We start from the raw sequence: 16,868 nt of genomic DNA on the forward strand, positions 1-16,868 counted from the left end.
CCCTTCAGTAAACATCATAAAACATTTTTCATGACTTAATGAAAGATTTGTTCCTTTACATCTTATAAGGACTTTTTCCAAATTTTCTAATGCCTCTTCAAATGAATTACCATAAACTGTAAAATCATCCATATAGACCTCTACATAATCATGGATTAGATTTGAAAAAATTCCTAGTACTGCCCTTTGAAATGTGGCAGGTGCATTACATAATCCAAAAGGAAGTACTCGGTAGGCAAAAGTTCCCCATGGACAGGTAAATGTGGTCTTGTCCCGATCTTCAGGTGCTACCTGAATTTGATTATAGCCACTAAAACCATCCAAAAATGAAAAATACTTTTTGCCTGCTAAAGTATCTAATGCCTGATCAATAAAGGGTAGAGGAAAGTGATCCTTCAAAGTTGCTTTGTTTAATTCCCTGTAATCAATGCAAACCCTCCATTTACCATTCTTTTTAGGTACTGTAACCAAGGGAGAAACCCATCGGCTATCTGAAATTGGATAAATGAAGTTTACATTAAGTAACTTTTGGAGCTCTTCTTTCACTATCTCCATAAGGTTTGGATTCATCCTTCTTTGAGGTTGTCTGATTGGCCTACTGTTTTCCTCAATGTAGATGTGATGAATGCAAGTCTTAGGGTCAATACCTTTCATATCGGTATACTCCCATGCAAATGCAGTAGAATGTTTTTGCAAGATTTTGGTTAGCTCTTCCTGTTGTGATTTTTCCAAGTTTTTGTTGATATTCAATGTTTTTCCTGGAAAAATCTCAATGGCAAAACTACCAAAATCTTCCATAGAGAAAAGAGACATTTGTCTAGATGATAGACACTCAATGTAAGAATCCAACTGAAATTGTGTGTGATCATATTCTGAAGATGGTTCAAAGTTTTCTAATGTGTTAAGAATTTGACTATCTTCACTGATCTCAGAAATGGTAAAGACAGGTTGTATAGTATATTCATCATCAACCCACTCATTATCTCCTATTTCTGTAATTGCTTTTGCTGGAGGATACAGATTGAACTTCTTTGTCGAATTACCATCAGAAATATACATATCCCCAGACCTACAACTGATAAAAGCATCAGCTGTCGCTAGCCAATTTCTTCCTAAAATAAGAGGATGTCCTCCTAGATTACTCTTGGGAGTTAAAATCATGAAATCGACTGGATATTCCCAAGAGTCTAAGGAGACTGGAATGTCTTCTAATACACCATCTGGTTTGATAATTGATCGATCTACAAGTTGCAGTAAAGTAGGTGTAAAGAGAAGATTAGGAAGTTTTAGCTGTTCCATAGTCTGTCTACTCATAATGTTGATAGCAGCCCCTAAATCAATCAGAGTATTTGGAATTTCAATTCCATTGATATGTGTTTTGACAATTGGACTACCGGGATATATATACTTCTGCATGGTAATTTTTCCCATCATGATATCTGCAATTTTCCCTACCAGGTGGATTCTTCTTGTGTCTCTTGGTTTCTTTCCTGGTCTTTTAAGGCTCAACTCCTTTATTGTTTTTGCTAGAATAGGAATCTCTTTAATGGCTTGTAACAAGGGAATCTTGATACAGACATTCTTCAATTCATCTAGAAAATTATAGTCAGGCAACCAAATTTGTTTTTCCACTCCTTTGTCAATTTGTAATCTTTCAGGAAAAGGAGGTGTGGATAAAGATGTAGGTTGCTCAACTATGGGAGTTGTGGGGGTTAACTCTTTTTCTTTTTCTTTTTGAGTGTTTGGGTTTTGAAGAGATGCTTCAGAACCTTTATTGGCTTCAAGAGACTCTTCCTCAAAAATGTCTTGTTTTTGGGCATCTATAGAAGGCTTATCTAAAATTCTACCAGATCTGAGTTATACATCATTGAGAGGAACAATCATATAGGTAGGAAATTGTTGTCCTTCTACCATATAAGCATTTTGAGGGTTTTATTATTGGGGTTTGGCAATGGCTGGGAAGGAAGTTGATTTGACTTCTGTTGGAATGGAAGCAAGGGTTGAGAATTTGGATTCCGTTGAGAAGGTTGTTGTTGTTGAAATGGTAATGATAATTATGGATTTTGATTTGGAAATTGTAAAGCTTGTTGATTTGGAAAAGATGGAGGATATTGATAAAATTGAGAAAATCTTCCATAAGGATTTTCCATACCTTGTGCCCATTTTTGAAAAGGATTTTGAGATTGGGACCAAGATTGCCAAGGATTCCAATTTGGTGGGTTTTTAAAGTTCATAGAGTTGTTAAACCCTTGATTTTTTTGCCCTTGCCAAGGTCTCCTTGCCACAAAACAGAGAGACTCAATTGTATTTGGATCTTCTTGAAAGACAACTTTAAGGCCAAGGATTGAAGGACAATCCTTGGTCTCATGATTTTCTGAACAAATTACACATGTGTCTACAACTTTTGCATCCAAGGGACATTCCCTTAGAGCATGTTTTTTTCGGCATTTTGGGCAAAAGATGGCCAAAGCCTCAGCCTCTGCTTTCTGCTTATTATGTATCTTAAGGGTGTCTAGTTGTTCACTAAGACTCCCTAAGATATCAGTTTTGAATTCATCCAGCATATTGCCAATCTCAGCCCTACTTACTGAACCAGTTGCAGATTTATTTGCTCTAATGAGAGAAGGATCTCTAGGCCCCTTTTTAGTTTTAGATTTTCCCCTTGAGAGATGGATACGTAGCTCAGCTATATCATGGAGTGAAAGTTGAGATATATCTCCCTTCCCCATTATGTTCAGAATGTCTATCCATTCATCTCTGATGGCTTTTAATAGAAGGGCTTTTAAGGTATCCTCATCTACATTACTCATTTTTTCTCTTTTCAGGTTGTATCGGAATCTTTCAAGCAAATATTCCAAGTTTTCATCTTCTCCTTGCACCATTTTGAATACCTCATCCTTGTGATTGGTGGGCATACAATAGTCCAAGTACCTATCCAAAAATGTTTGTTTCATGTCATTCCAAGACCTAATGGATTGAGGGAGTAACCCCATGAACCATTTCAAAGCTGCTCCTTTCAATGTTGAAGGAAACAGTTTGAGTTTTTGAGAGTCTTCCAAATAATCATAAGTTCGACACACGACCTCAAACTCAAATAGAAATGTTTCAGGGTCCTCATTTCTTATCCCATGAAAATTTGGGAGGACAGATGGTGAGATGTTTTTCATGGTTGCTCGAGAGTCTTCATCAACTATAGGAAACCCAAATGAGTTATCTCCATCTATATTTCCCCAAATGTTACCTCTACCTTCTCCATTATTTCCTCCTCCACCTCCTCTACCTCTACCAAATCCGTTTACTCGTTCCTCTGTCATGATAGTTTCCCTAGAGACTTCAGAGTCCTCTAGTTCCTCTATTAATGGTGAACAAGGAGGAATTCCTCCCTCTTCTTCCTCAGGTGATTCTACTTCTTCAATTACAATTTGTCCTCCTGTGGAAGGAAGGAAAGGGTCTCTTCCGAATTCATACTCGATAGATGGTGTGGGTGAGTCAACTACTGCTTCTTGAATTCCAGGGACCCTAGGACTAGGAGTGTGGGTTGGAGATGATGAAGATGTCTCTTTTCTATCCCTTGAAGTGGATGGACTTGTAAAAATCACACTCTTAGCCCTAGCTAAAAACCTTCCCCTAGAATCTCTTGTTCTATGCATGTCATTTTTATTTTTTCTTCAAGTTGGGGTAATAATTCCTTTTTTGATCTTCCAGGTCACTCTAGGTGCAAGAAGAGAGCATACTCAAGAAACTATTAAACCAATAAATTTCTCTTTTTTGATCCTCCAGACCACACTAAGTGCAAGAGGAGAGCATACTTTGAGAGGTTATCAATTTTCCTTGAAATTTTATTGTTTTTTTTTTAGAAATTGGCTACCTAATTTCACTTCCCCGGCAACGGCGCCAAAATGTTTGGTCAATTTAGTGAGGTATAAATTGCTACTTTAAAATGTCAACCCGGGGTTCGTAAACTGACGAAGTGAAGTGTACTATATGTACTAGATAACCATTTCCTTAGTCTTTTGTCGTTTTTAGTTTTTTAAGTTTGTTTTTGGATTTATCTTTCCCTAATGTGAGATGATGAAAAGGAAATAAAGCAAGTGAAATATGGATTATTATGGTGATCTCTAAGTGATTTTCCAAAACTTAAAAGAAAGAAAGCTTTAAAATAACTGCAATGAAATCAATTCTTAAAAAGAAATAAAGACATCAAACAATGAACTAATGACATCGGCCCAGTATCTTTGTTGCTGATTGAAAATGAAAGTGAAATCTACACTAAATTCAATTAAAAGTAAGAACAACTAATCCACACTATTTCAACTCTTCAACTCAATCTTCCTTGTGAAAAGATATCATGAAATGTTAAGCAATGTGAAATCTAAAAGAAGTTAAACTGCATAAAAGAAACTAATCACGCTACTTTAACTCTCTTGACCTTTTGCCTTTCAGCTTAATTTACCCTGTGAGAAACAATCATGAACAAGTCAAGCAATGTGAGATCTAAAGCAAACTAAATCAAGCTATAATGAGGGATATTCTGGTTCCTAATAAAGTTATTTGATTATAGAAAGAAACCGTTAACAGATGAATAGCATGATATCTAAGAGCAGAAAATAAATGTACAACTTAAGGAAATGACAGTACTGGAAATCAAACTTCAGAAAACAAGAGTCAGCGACAAAGACAAGATGATCTCATATGCCAATAGTTATAAAAAGAAAAGGTGAAAAATTGCCCCGGGCTGCCTAAGAAAACCTGTAGAAAACACTGATAAGTTGTAACCATAAAAGAGCAGCAATGAAAATGTAAATCAACAGAAATCAAAAAGCTTTGTTATGTACAGCTAATATACATGATGAAATAAAACGCAACATTTAAATGACAACTGTACAGCTAATATACATGAACAGGAAAAAAAGTAATGCAAGAGTTAAAGGACGACTGTACAAGGCTTTAGTGAGCAGGGGCCCTCTGCCACTTCAGCCGATTCAACGAACAATTACAAGCTTAAGTTTAAACCAGTCTTCTCATATATTAAACAGCAACGTAAAAGTGCAGTGGGGAAATACAACAACTTCGAATTACATTACAAGAGATTAACTTTTACAGCGTTCATGGACGTGTTATTTATAAGGAAAGAAAGCTAAACAAATTAACTAAATCTATGCTATTAACCACGCTGCCAGAGACACGTAAATCCTCTTCAGCCCGGATCTAGGTAACTTTCATCATGTTTATTAAATCTGAGAGGTATGGCTATTGGATTCATGCTACCAGGATGTCTTCGTGGCTAAGGATTGTGCCACGTAGCTTCACGTGCTCAAAAACAGAGCTACACAGAGCCGTGCCACCGCTGAACACTTCCGTTGACTATCCTTTGCCCCTTGTTTGACTGCGGGCTTTTATGGGCGTGCTGGATGATCTGGAGGGACACGTTCCATGTCCTTGACTCCTGTAACTTGCCCATGTGGCTTGTTTCTTCAGAGAACACCTGTAGCATGGTGTTTGACAAAACGACTGCGGAATCCTATGCTGGCTACAGAAATCTGGGTCGGCTGCGGAAGCCTGTGTCGGCTGCGGAAACTGAGAAGCTTCCGCAGCTGTCTGAACAAAATTCTAAACCAAACAACAGACATCAGCGTAGTTAGAAAACCATGTCAAAAGCTCTTTTTTAAACTAAAATACAATGATTTAATCAACTTGGTGGATGAAATGAGTGGAAGAAGAAGGCTGAGAGGGTGTATAGGAAGGTGCAGGTTCGAGGCTCAACATATCCCAAGAGAGATTGTCACTGACCATGGCAGTCACTTCCAGAATCAACTGATGACCAAATTGGCTCTCAAGATGGGCTTCCGGCAGGAGCATTCGTCTTCATATTATCCTCAGGACAATGGGAAAGTTTAAGACGTGAGTAAGTCACTTAAGACTATCCTGCAAAGGGAAATTGACAAATATCGATCCAATTGGCACATCATGTTGTACCTGACACTCTAGCATACCAAACCTCAGTGAAGACTACCACCGGTTTTACACCTTTTCAATTAGTTTACGGGATGGAATCTATTTTTCTTATCGAATGTGAAATTTTGTCCCTTAAGCTAGCTGTAGAACTTCTTCTAGAGACATCTAGTCTTGAAGAATGACTCGTTCATTTGGAACATCTCGATGAGCAGCGTCGAGATGCAGCCGTAATAAACAAATCCCATAAGAAGAGAATTAAAACCTAGGATGATAAATTTGTCCGTCCTCGAGTGTTTTCTGAAGGCGACCTTGTCTTATTCTATGACCAAGACAAAGACGCCCTGGGGGTAGGCAAATTCAAGTCTATGTGGTATGGTCCCTTTGTAGTCAAGCGATTTTTGGGAAAAGGGGCTTACAAATTAATTGATTTTGAAGGGAACAAGCTGGCGAAGCCCCGAAATGGGCTCTACCTTAAGAAGTATTTTGCTTAGGTTTCGGCCGAGCAATTGCTTGTTTTTACATATTTTATCTTTGCACATATTTGTCTGGTGTTTTGTGATATCGACATTTTTTGATCTGCTTTGGCAGGTGTTGATGGATGATTCGATATATTTCGGATTCACCGATGGTGCTAGTTAGCACACTCGGAATCTTGCTTCCACGGCTTGGGTGATTTATTATCCATCTGGCCAGTTGATAGTGTCAAGGGGAGTATGTATTGGCCTTGCTTCAAATAACATTGCCGAATATACCTCCGTTATTAATTTACTATCCAAAGAAATTTCTTATGGGATTGATTTGTTGGTAGTTTATCTAAACTCACCGCTGGTAGTGTCATAGTTAAATAACATTTATCAAGTTCGTGATCCTTACTTATATCAAAAGAAATTGAGAGTGAGAATGTTGCAACGATCATTTATTTATATTACATATGTTCACATTCCACGATCTGAGAATTCACTAGCAGACTCTGTTGCTAGTCAAGCATTAGATTGGCATATTAATCATTCCACAAATTAAACAACATCAAAAAAATTGAATCTGTATATATATCATAAAATCGTCGGTATATAGATAAAGTGTTTAAAAAATAATATACAGAATTGGGACAAAATTCCCTCATAATTTGGGTCCATGCCCATAATCATGTCCAGTCATACATAGGTCTGTCTATCGACCCAGCTCAAGATGAGCGGCTAAAAATTTAACTACTACATTGGCTACACGCCGAAGTATGCGGACCCAGTCTTGTGGTACCCCTACCACGTGGCACTGCATCTCCTCAAGTAGATCCTCTATGGCTATCATAGGTACCTGGTGAGTTAGTCTCACCAAGTTTCTCTGAACTCCATATAGGACTCTCTCTGTCTCATCTACTACCTCTTCGGATCCTCTTCCACGACGCCTGTGCCTCAGAAATCCCTCTAGTCTCACTGGACCCACATCTATAACATCATCATTTTGTCAGTCTTTTGTCTCATCAAGAATATTTCTAAGTTCATTTCATATTAAAAAATCCAAAAAATATTAAAAATTTACAAAAACTTAAAAAATTGTTACCTATGTCTCGCCATGCTACATTTGGTTGCAACACTAAGTCTGGATCCCCTCGGAAATCCATACCAGCATATTGGTAGTCATCAACTACGATGATCTATTGCTCCCACTAGGTGAAGAAATCATCATCAAAAGCCGTCCTAGGCACGTCCCTGCCTCCAAGGTGTTTCATCAAGTCCGCCCATCTACCGATCCATGGATCTCTAGGGCTGTTGATGGAGACAAATACTTTGGGACGTAGCCCAAGTACCTTCTCAAAGAAGAATGAGCATAAAATAGTCCCATATCCAATGTTCTTTTTCTGACCCTTCTCAATAGAGGTCAATTGGCTCTTCATGTTGGTCAAAAGAGGTGTGCACCAGTCAAATACCATGGTAAGGGATTCCACTACCAAGCTCATGGACACTCGTGATGCCTGATGCAGTGAAGCTAATCCATTTACCCTTGCAATGGTAATAACAAAATCCTCAGAGAAACTTTCCACATGTTTGATTGGAATCTGACTTCCAATATTCTTTGGGTGTCCATCACAGTATATATGTACATAGTCTTCTACTGAAAGGCTACTTCTGGTCTTGCTAGTCAAATGCACAACCTCCCCTCTTCGGGAGAGACCTGTAATAAAGTAGATGTCTTCAACCTCAATCTGTAGAGGCATCTAGTATATCATGAAGGCATCATCTTCTACACTCCAGTAGTGGATCAGTAGTTCGAGCAAGCGAGTGTTGGATTTCATGTTTGGCATTTTGAAGAATTTCAATAAGCCACAGCCTCTCAGAGCATCTAGTGCATTTTGGTCATTTATTACCTCATTATCAATTTTGGTATGCTCTCTTTCCCTCCATGTGATGTTCATCCTACAAAATAATTGAGTTTCAACTGTTATTTTTTATGTTTAAACTTTAACTCGTGTACATGCGAGTTCCCTTTACACACAGTCGCGTGTAGGATCGTCGTATATGCGGGTTGTTCACATCCAACCCGCGTGTACGTAGAGTTTTATTTTTGGGCATAAATTCCCATGGGCAAAACTTTAAGAAAACTTATAAAAACTATCAAAAAACATTACAAGCATGATTTGAGGGTTACTTGATAACTTTGGTGTGATTTGAATGGTCCAATTGTTCAGAGGAAAGCTTGCTACTTTCTGATCCACAACTCTTTGCTCCAAACAAAAATGAAAAAACTGTGAGTCCAAAAGTCATTATATAACTTTGAAATTGCAAAATATTTTTTCAAAATTTGATTTCTGTCTCATGGATGTTTTGACTTGTGGGCTTGGATTGTAAAGAGTGGGTTGTTTTTCCAGGATATTTCGGAGACTTCTTCAAGATTTTATTTCAGCCCCATGACTGTTGACCCATCATGGCATGTATCATTCACTCACTGGCATATAGGTTAGGGAAAACCATTTTTACGCTGCATCTTGCATACTAGCCTCCATTCAGCGATACATTAGCTATAGGGTTGAACCCATCGTATCTTGGTTAGAAAACCATTTTAACTCACCGATTCTAAAATCATGGTACAATGGTAGAGCCATCCTCTACATGGGCATCTTAGTTAGAACCTCGTTGACATTGATTGCCCATGCTGCTATACTGGGTAGGCTCAGGACTCTTGTTTAGTCCCACCATGACTTAAGTGTTGAAGAAACATTCTCCTTTCTTCTGTGCTAATTTCTGGTTCCTTTGGCTCCTTTGTGTTGAGTTTTACTGTTTCATTGCATTTTGACTATTTTCACCTTTTTGCCTTGAGACAGCTTCACTTGGACTCGTGTTTAAGCCATTTATTTGACTGTGCCTTCTGCAAAATCAATCATGCAATCACTTAGCTTTTGCAACTTGATGCGTCCTTTTACCCGTGGAAAGAGCATCCCTTTGAGTTTCCTTGACCAGTTTCACCTCCCTGCATTGAGCATAGGAATGTTCCCCTCCCAGGAACTCGATCATCTGTTTCTCTGACACTCATTATTTCCACTATACTATAGCATTCTTTTATTCTTTTTCCAACTTAAAGAAAAAGAAAAAAAAATTATATATTCCAAAAAGATCAGGAACGAGACAACATTTCCATATTTTGTTGGTAGTTAGAGTCAGTCGTGTCGACCTTGAACAAAGAACTCAAAAGATAGTCTCTCCTCCATTTTGGGCGGGATTTAGTTTGACTTAGGTATGCCTTAAACTTGTTGTTGAGTTAGTACTCCTTCGATTGGTTACCTCTTCCAATCATATGGAGAGTTTTCTCATGCCTCCTGCATGACGAACTTGTACAGAGTTATCATATTCTGCCATATAGTCATCATTGAGTCATGCTTTGGTTTAAGGGAAGTAAGCTTGAGTTGGCCTCTCTGTGGTGTCTCTTGACCTATTTTTTAGTCGGCCATCCCTGGTTGTCAGTGTAATGTTGTCATCACATCATTTATATTGGTCCTTCGCTCGTGCCGGTTTGAGAAAGTCTCCATTGACTTCTCGCTAGCGGGTCATGTCCTTATCAACGATGACATATTGCTCTGAGGGCAGGCCTAGAGCCACACCGTACCCCTATTTTCATTATTGATAGGTCACCTTATGCTCAGCATCGATCAGTATCATAGGTCTTTGAATGAGTGGTTTCCCTTGTGTTTGAAATCAACTTTCATTATCACACATTGGGATTCATGCAATGCCGTAGTTTCCATTTGAACCTATTGGTGGATTCCTCGCCTTTTTGTTAGCTTTCATTATTGGTTGGTTCAAAGGGTTTCTATCATGCGCTAGCGACATCTTGTGTACGTCGAAAACATGCTTCAGTTGGGTTACTACATCATTTTCGTCTGATTCCTTCCACATTATTGGCCTACGGGTTACACTCGCACTAGATTGATGAAGGATGCCTTAATGCCTTCCTTCTAACGGGTCTTTTCCTACTGACTACAACTCATTTGCTCTGGGACAAAGACCTAGAGTCCATTTGGCAGTACCTTGGGGTTTGCAATCATCAGTGGCAGATTCCTTTGCTATCGACAGTGGGAAACCATCATTGTAACATGATTGATAGATTCTTCTAGGTGTTTGACTTCAGCTCATTTATTCACACTTGTTAGATTGTACTGGGCACCTTGACTCTAATTTTCATTATTGGTGAGTAGTCTCGCGTTTGCTAATGGTATACATCAATGATGGGTAATCAAACAATTTCTCACATGGTCAACCTCAGATCATTTATTCCCACTGTGTAGAAATGTACCGTGGTGGTCGATGAAGACCTTGGGTTGCATCAACATGTTTTGGTTCACTTGTTAGTTGCTCCTATTTCTGCTAGTTGACACCATCCACCTTATATGTTGCAGTTCTTCACAGCGACATCTTATATGCTAGCATTCGAGTTGTGATGTAGTATCATTTTATTCCATCATGTTCATTTGGTACTATTGGGATTAGTTTTGGACATCAGTAATTAGCTTCATCCTTCAGCATCATTGATTTTCTTCTTATATGCGATATTCAGACATGTACTTCTTTTATCACGATCACATGATCCATTATGTACTTTCATTTCTTTATACTTGTATACATATTGGATCCGCTTGTAATTGATATGCGAACATGATTTACTTTCTCTGAGCATGGGTATGCCCACCTCAGACAACATTTTCTTTCTGATCTCTTTTGATGGCTTGGTAGGCTGAATTCTGGTGAAGTCCTTCTTAGTCTCAACAAGATACTTTCCATACACTTAATACATTTTGGCCATCATGTACCCCTTCTAATGTCATATATCAGGGAGCATATTTTATAGCACCATTTACCACACTTGGTATTTGTGATTCTTGGTTTATGGCCTAGGGCAACCCCTCCTTCCAGACTTGGTCCAAATATATTAAAAATAATGTTTTATTCCATGTAAGCTACTTTGCCCTGAGATAAACCGTGTACACGTGGGTTAGTCAATACCCAACCTGTGTATATGTGTTAAAACACTTAAAAAATTAAATTTCCTTAATTATGGACAGAGTTCACGGGTTTTACCTGTTGATTACCTCCTATTGCCTGTGGCCCAATTGTTTCCCAATTGTTTCCCAAATAGAAAACTAATTGGGAGAATTATAAATAGACTTCTATGGGAAGGCCTAAAGGAGGAGAAGATATAGAGTTATTATACTGAGATTACAGCTGACTAAGTCTGATTAATCCCTGTGCCTCATTCACTTCCCCAAGCTTCAGGAAACCCTTGTTTCCTTGATTATAGATATTCTCCCTCTTGCTTGAGATATCATGGTGTTGGTTATGGAAGAAGATTGTTGAAGGCTGGGATAGGACGAATCCGGAGGACGGTTCCACTTGGAACCGGAAGAAGAAGACTCAGGTGAATTCTCTCCATGTTATTTATAGCTTACTGCAATAAAAGAAATGTTGTCTTGTTTCTGAAATTAACTTTGTTTATGCATAAAATTATGTTGTAATTCACATATGAATGTTGTTTTGATGTATGATCAATAATTTTACGATATGATATGAAGTTAAATTTCATGAATATGCTTTACTTCTATACTGCTATGTATGTTCCAATTGAATGATTTTCAGGTTTGAAGAACATCGGGAGTTGCAGAGGGTCTAAACCCTGTGGGACCTACTTGAACGAAGGAAATCCAGGTACGGTCGCTCTTACATAGTTTGTTTATATAAGCATTTTTCCTGAGTTGTATGATTGTTTCTTGTTGTAGTTTGCTTCTGCTCTGTTGCGGTTCTAACCCAAAAGCCCTAGGGTACTTATTCTCGTAACAATAATACAGATTGAGACTCCCTCATCCATAATAGAATGATGGATGTTGTTACCACGAACAACAATCCGGATCATGAAAGCTAACTGGGTTGGAAGTCGAGGTGAATAGTTATCATGATTGAAAATGACTAGGTTGGAATCCAAACGATCAATACATCCGATAGCAGAAAGCAAAGCCTTATTCTGGATTGGACAATTTTGCAACACCTAGAGAGTGGACATGGCAGATGGAGATTTATCCAAGTCCTCAACTACATTGTAATTTTGAGTCCTTCTCACACGAGGGCTGAAAGCAGATTTATGAATAATGCCTTTAGGAGGCTTAATGGTTAATTCCATAGGAATCGTAGGCAGAGTAGGATTCGATGGAGATGCAATAGAAATGGTAGGTTGATCAAGAGCCTGAACATTATGGGGATTCACATTAACACAGTCCTTACTGTAGGTGGCCACCATAACATCAGATTTTGTCTGAGTGGAGGAGTGTGTTATCACACAATCGTGTACTAAGGGCTGCTACTTAGTAAGATCTCATGCAACTATTTCAAACCAGGCTTTAGACTAAGGATTAGCCTCCTTAGTCAGAGAGGGCTCTCTCACAGATTTTGATATGGATTAATAACAAGAAAAGATGTCTAACTCTTCAAACAGTACATAAAAGTAAGCTGGTTGGAACAACAAAATAACACCTCTTCCATTGGGCTCATGGAGTCAAACACCTCTGCAGTAAACTATTAACTACTCAATCATGGAAGCCAAGGCATATAATGTTTAAACACTCAGAAACATTTCTCAAAAAGAACCTCAACTCATAAACATACACAGGAAGTCTGAGCACTAGGTGAATTCATAGTAATTGCATGTCTATTGAGATGTAAAATAGAAAGAATAAAGACAAAACCATATATATTCTGAGCCTTTGAACACAAGATGAATCTTGGGAAGAAAAAGTAATCTTTCTATTACTGTCAAAAGTCTTTTACATTAGCCAATATAAAAACTCTGTTTTTTTCATAAATCTCCAACCCCACTTACATCAGAGTTTCTCCTATATATAGGAAAACCTACTTAACTACTTCGAGTCTCCTCCTCAAGCATGAGGGGAGCTCGATGACCTATCATTAACTACCCTTATCTATTTTTAAACAAACTCATTAAATACATAAAGTATTGAGCTGTAATTACAAAGAGTCCTAATCACACTAAAACTCTAACTTCATCTCCTCGTATGCCTGATTCCTTTCTTGATCTTTGACAGCTGTCTTTTGTTGGTTAGGCTCAAGATGATTCAGCTACAGATGCAAAGAACGCTGACTTTGGATACCTGTAAGCGCTGATGGATCATTTATCATCAGGATCAAAACACCTATTTTTAAGGTCTCTGTCTCCTACCATCCTCCGAAAATGTAGCAGCATGTTCCCAAATCTTTAATAACTCAAAGTATGGAATGCTGCTACCAAACACCATGTCTCCAGATGAGCTGTAGGCTGTATTGATGTACAGGTGTCTCTCTTCTAACATTCCCGGTCAAACTGTTTATTCTGCATTGAAAACATCACCTACAGCAGTTTCGTAGCGCGCTACGAAACTGCTGTGTGATTTAAAAAACACAGTCTTCCTCTAAACTCCTCACAAAATTGAATAGCTGCTGTTGCCATTCTTCAGTTTCACCTTTGCTATGCTGAGATTCAGAATCACATTCCCTGTAACATGAACCTCCAACAGATGGACCAACTGCACATAAATCTTTTCGAGCTTCTGATTTGCTTTGGCCTGAACTCTTAGAATTCCAAATGCGTGCTTTCCCAGAAAACTCAATTACCCATATCTTCTTGGAAATGACAGTCTCCCATTGAAAGTAACAAGAATACATTTAGAATACATAAACTCGAGAACATAAAGTGATATCCAAGAAAAATTAATGTACATAAAGCCTGATGCTTTAGCCAGATGATACAACAAGCTTTTCCAATTTTTCAATATTTCACTGGTTGCCCCACTCATTTTCCCAGCCATCTCTTGAGCCTTCTTTATTTCCGTCACGATTTGAAAGTTCTTTCACCAGGAAATGATGTATTGTTTGCCAATATCGATCCCCGCCAACATACCAAGTATCCATATGCATACCTGTTGGGAACTCTACAAAGAAGCACCTTAGATTCCGTTTAGCTTTTTCATATAGCCTGCGCATGTGTGAAGGTGGAACCATCTCATCCCGAGAGCCAGATAGGAATAAAATTGGTTGTTCGACCTGATCTATAAGATCAATAGTATTCCATGGAGAACGAACCAGACAATTTAAAATCCTTAGACCCTTGGAATCAGTGCCTCCTATAAACCACTTAAGAAAAGGTAACAAAACTCCAGCCATGTCCAACACAGATGTAAAAGTATTCTCGAGAATCAATGCAGCAATAAAAAACTTTGTCGCTATCTTAACAACATCAAGATCCATGATATCAAAATGCGCCTTCCTCTGGATTACCTTTCGCATATATTGAACTACAACTTTAACAGTGAACTTTGGGAGGCGAATCTTGTACACATCAACCAGCTCCATACATTAAGCTTGTTACAGCCCAGAGAAAGATTTTCGTTTCTTCTTTAAAGCCCTGCAAACTTCATCTGGAACCGGTTTATGGATATCCTTATAGAGTCCGCTCATTGTTAATGCTATTGACAAAACCTTCTCTGCCACCCGTTTGCGTGAAAAAAGAACTCTTGTGGAGCTAAGCCACGAAGACAATGAACTACATCTCTCTCTGGCACTTCATCAAACACTTGCGCCCCAAACATAAATGCTATTCCATTGAATTTGCCACCTGTCAATAATCAGTTTCACCCACCGCGGAAAGAAATCTCCACCGGCCCAACAATTTTGACTTCAAGTCTTTTTTGAAAAGAGAGAGTTGAGATATCTCCTTTAATTTCGCATACTGCCATTGGCTCTGGCATTCTTATCTGCTAGGCTCTGAATACGTTCATTCCCTTTGTAATTTCCCCACTCGCAACGTTCTCATTTACATTTGTATTTTTCGATGATTTGGGCTGAAATCCTTTTCTAGCACGTGATGACTGCTTACTTTTTGCTCTTGTCACGTATGACTCAAATCTGAGATCAATAATTTCAATGATGCCATCACCTCTTGCTGCAGCAACAACCTGGTTTTTTTTTATCCATATTTTCCTCTGGAACCGCCAAAGCATGAACAAAAGGGGAATTACAAATTTGATTTGTACTCGAGGCATTTTCTGCATTTTCTGTGGTGGGAACTGCAGCGTCTATAACCATTTGTTGACTTCCTCTTAAAAAGTCCCATGCTACAATTTTTTAATCTAATCCCCCAGATATAACTTCCCATGGCCGCCAAGGATGAAACTGCACAGAGCTGCAAATATTTGTGTGTATGGATCTGAGTGTTTTGTAAAGGCAATGTTGACGAATGTCAATAATCTTTACTTCTCTACTGTCATCTGCAGCCGCAAGAAAAGATGACTTAAAGTTCATAGTAATCTGATTTATGTCCTCTGTATTGAATGTGTACTTTTGCACTTGTCCACTGGAAGGTGCCATGCGCACATCCAAGCAAGTAACTGTGTTTGCATATGCTGCATACAAAATATCATCATTTCCTGGACTGAAACAAACAGAAGCAACCGGTTCATGTATGCGCATCATTATAAACCAAAACACAGAAAATAAGTACATTGCGGTTAGTATTCTTTGTCCATGATGGTTCCATAGGTACAAAATTATGCCTCTGCATGCTGGGATGAGTTTAAGTGTCTTTGTATGATATGAAGAACCAATAGATCCATTAGCATCATTGCAATAGCTGTCCACATATCTATTGAACAAAGATTGCTGCCCAAATGGCTGTATGATAGGCATTGGTCATGCATCCATCAATGAACCAATTATTGCACCCTTTCTAAGAAACTCACACTGACCAAACTTAATGACAAGCATCGATGATGACTTCTTGAGAACATGCCACCTGTGAAATGTATCCGCCCCAGAACTATTTTTGCATGACAGCTACTATGGATTCGAACAAATCCCCCATTTCGTAGCACGCTACGAAATCACTAAAACAGGCTGCACTACGAAACTGCTAAAGGATCCATGCGCTGCGAAAACACTTGGTCTTTAAGCTAATCTGAGCAAATTTTTGGAAACAGAATTTTCAATGATAACAGAGTGCATTAAAATTGAGCTAGAGGAAGAAAGGTCACGAGCAACCATATGAGTCTCCTGATTTGGAAATGGACCAGTCAACACAACGGGTCAAGTAGAGGATTTTAGAAACTGGTTTACTTCCACTTGTTGAGGATAGACATGATTGAAGTGCTCCTCATTACAGGTCAAACATGGATAATATGGATTTCGTTTTTCCTTAGAAGATTGATTTTTTTGTTTATCTTGTAGAGGAGAATATTTCTTCTTTTTACCCTTACCTTTCTTCTTACTTCCTAGTTTACGTATAGATTTTCCTTTATTAGATTGAACGACATTGATCTCGAAAGTAGAAGCCACAAGATGAGTGGATGGAGGGTTTTGGGCAGTGGCAGAAAGAGCGACACCATATGG

At 38.5% G+C, this 16,868-nt stretch overlaps 1 pseudogene; it reads right to left on the reverse strand.

The window, feature by feature from the left end:
- Positions 1-15,241: 15,241 nt before the first annotated feature.
- LOC149210477 (uncharacterized) lies at positions 15,242-15,986 on the reverse strand (annotated as a pseudogene).
- Between the last annotated feature and the right edge of the window lie 882 nt (positions 15,987-16,868).

This window comes from Pinus tabuliformis, chromosome 1_2 (assembly GCF_031772625.1).
Source record: "Pinus tabuliformis cultivar Carrire ecotype Pingquan chromosome 1_2, CPIR1, whole genome shotgun sequence".
In the NCBI taxonomy this organism is placed as follows: Eukaryota; Viridiplantae; Streptophyta; class Pinopsida; order Pinales; family Pinaceae; genus Pinus; species Pinus tabuliformis.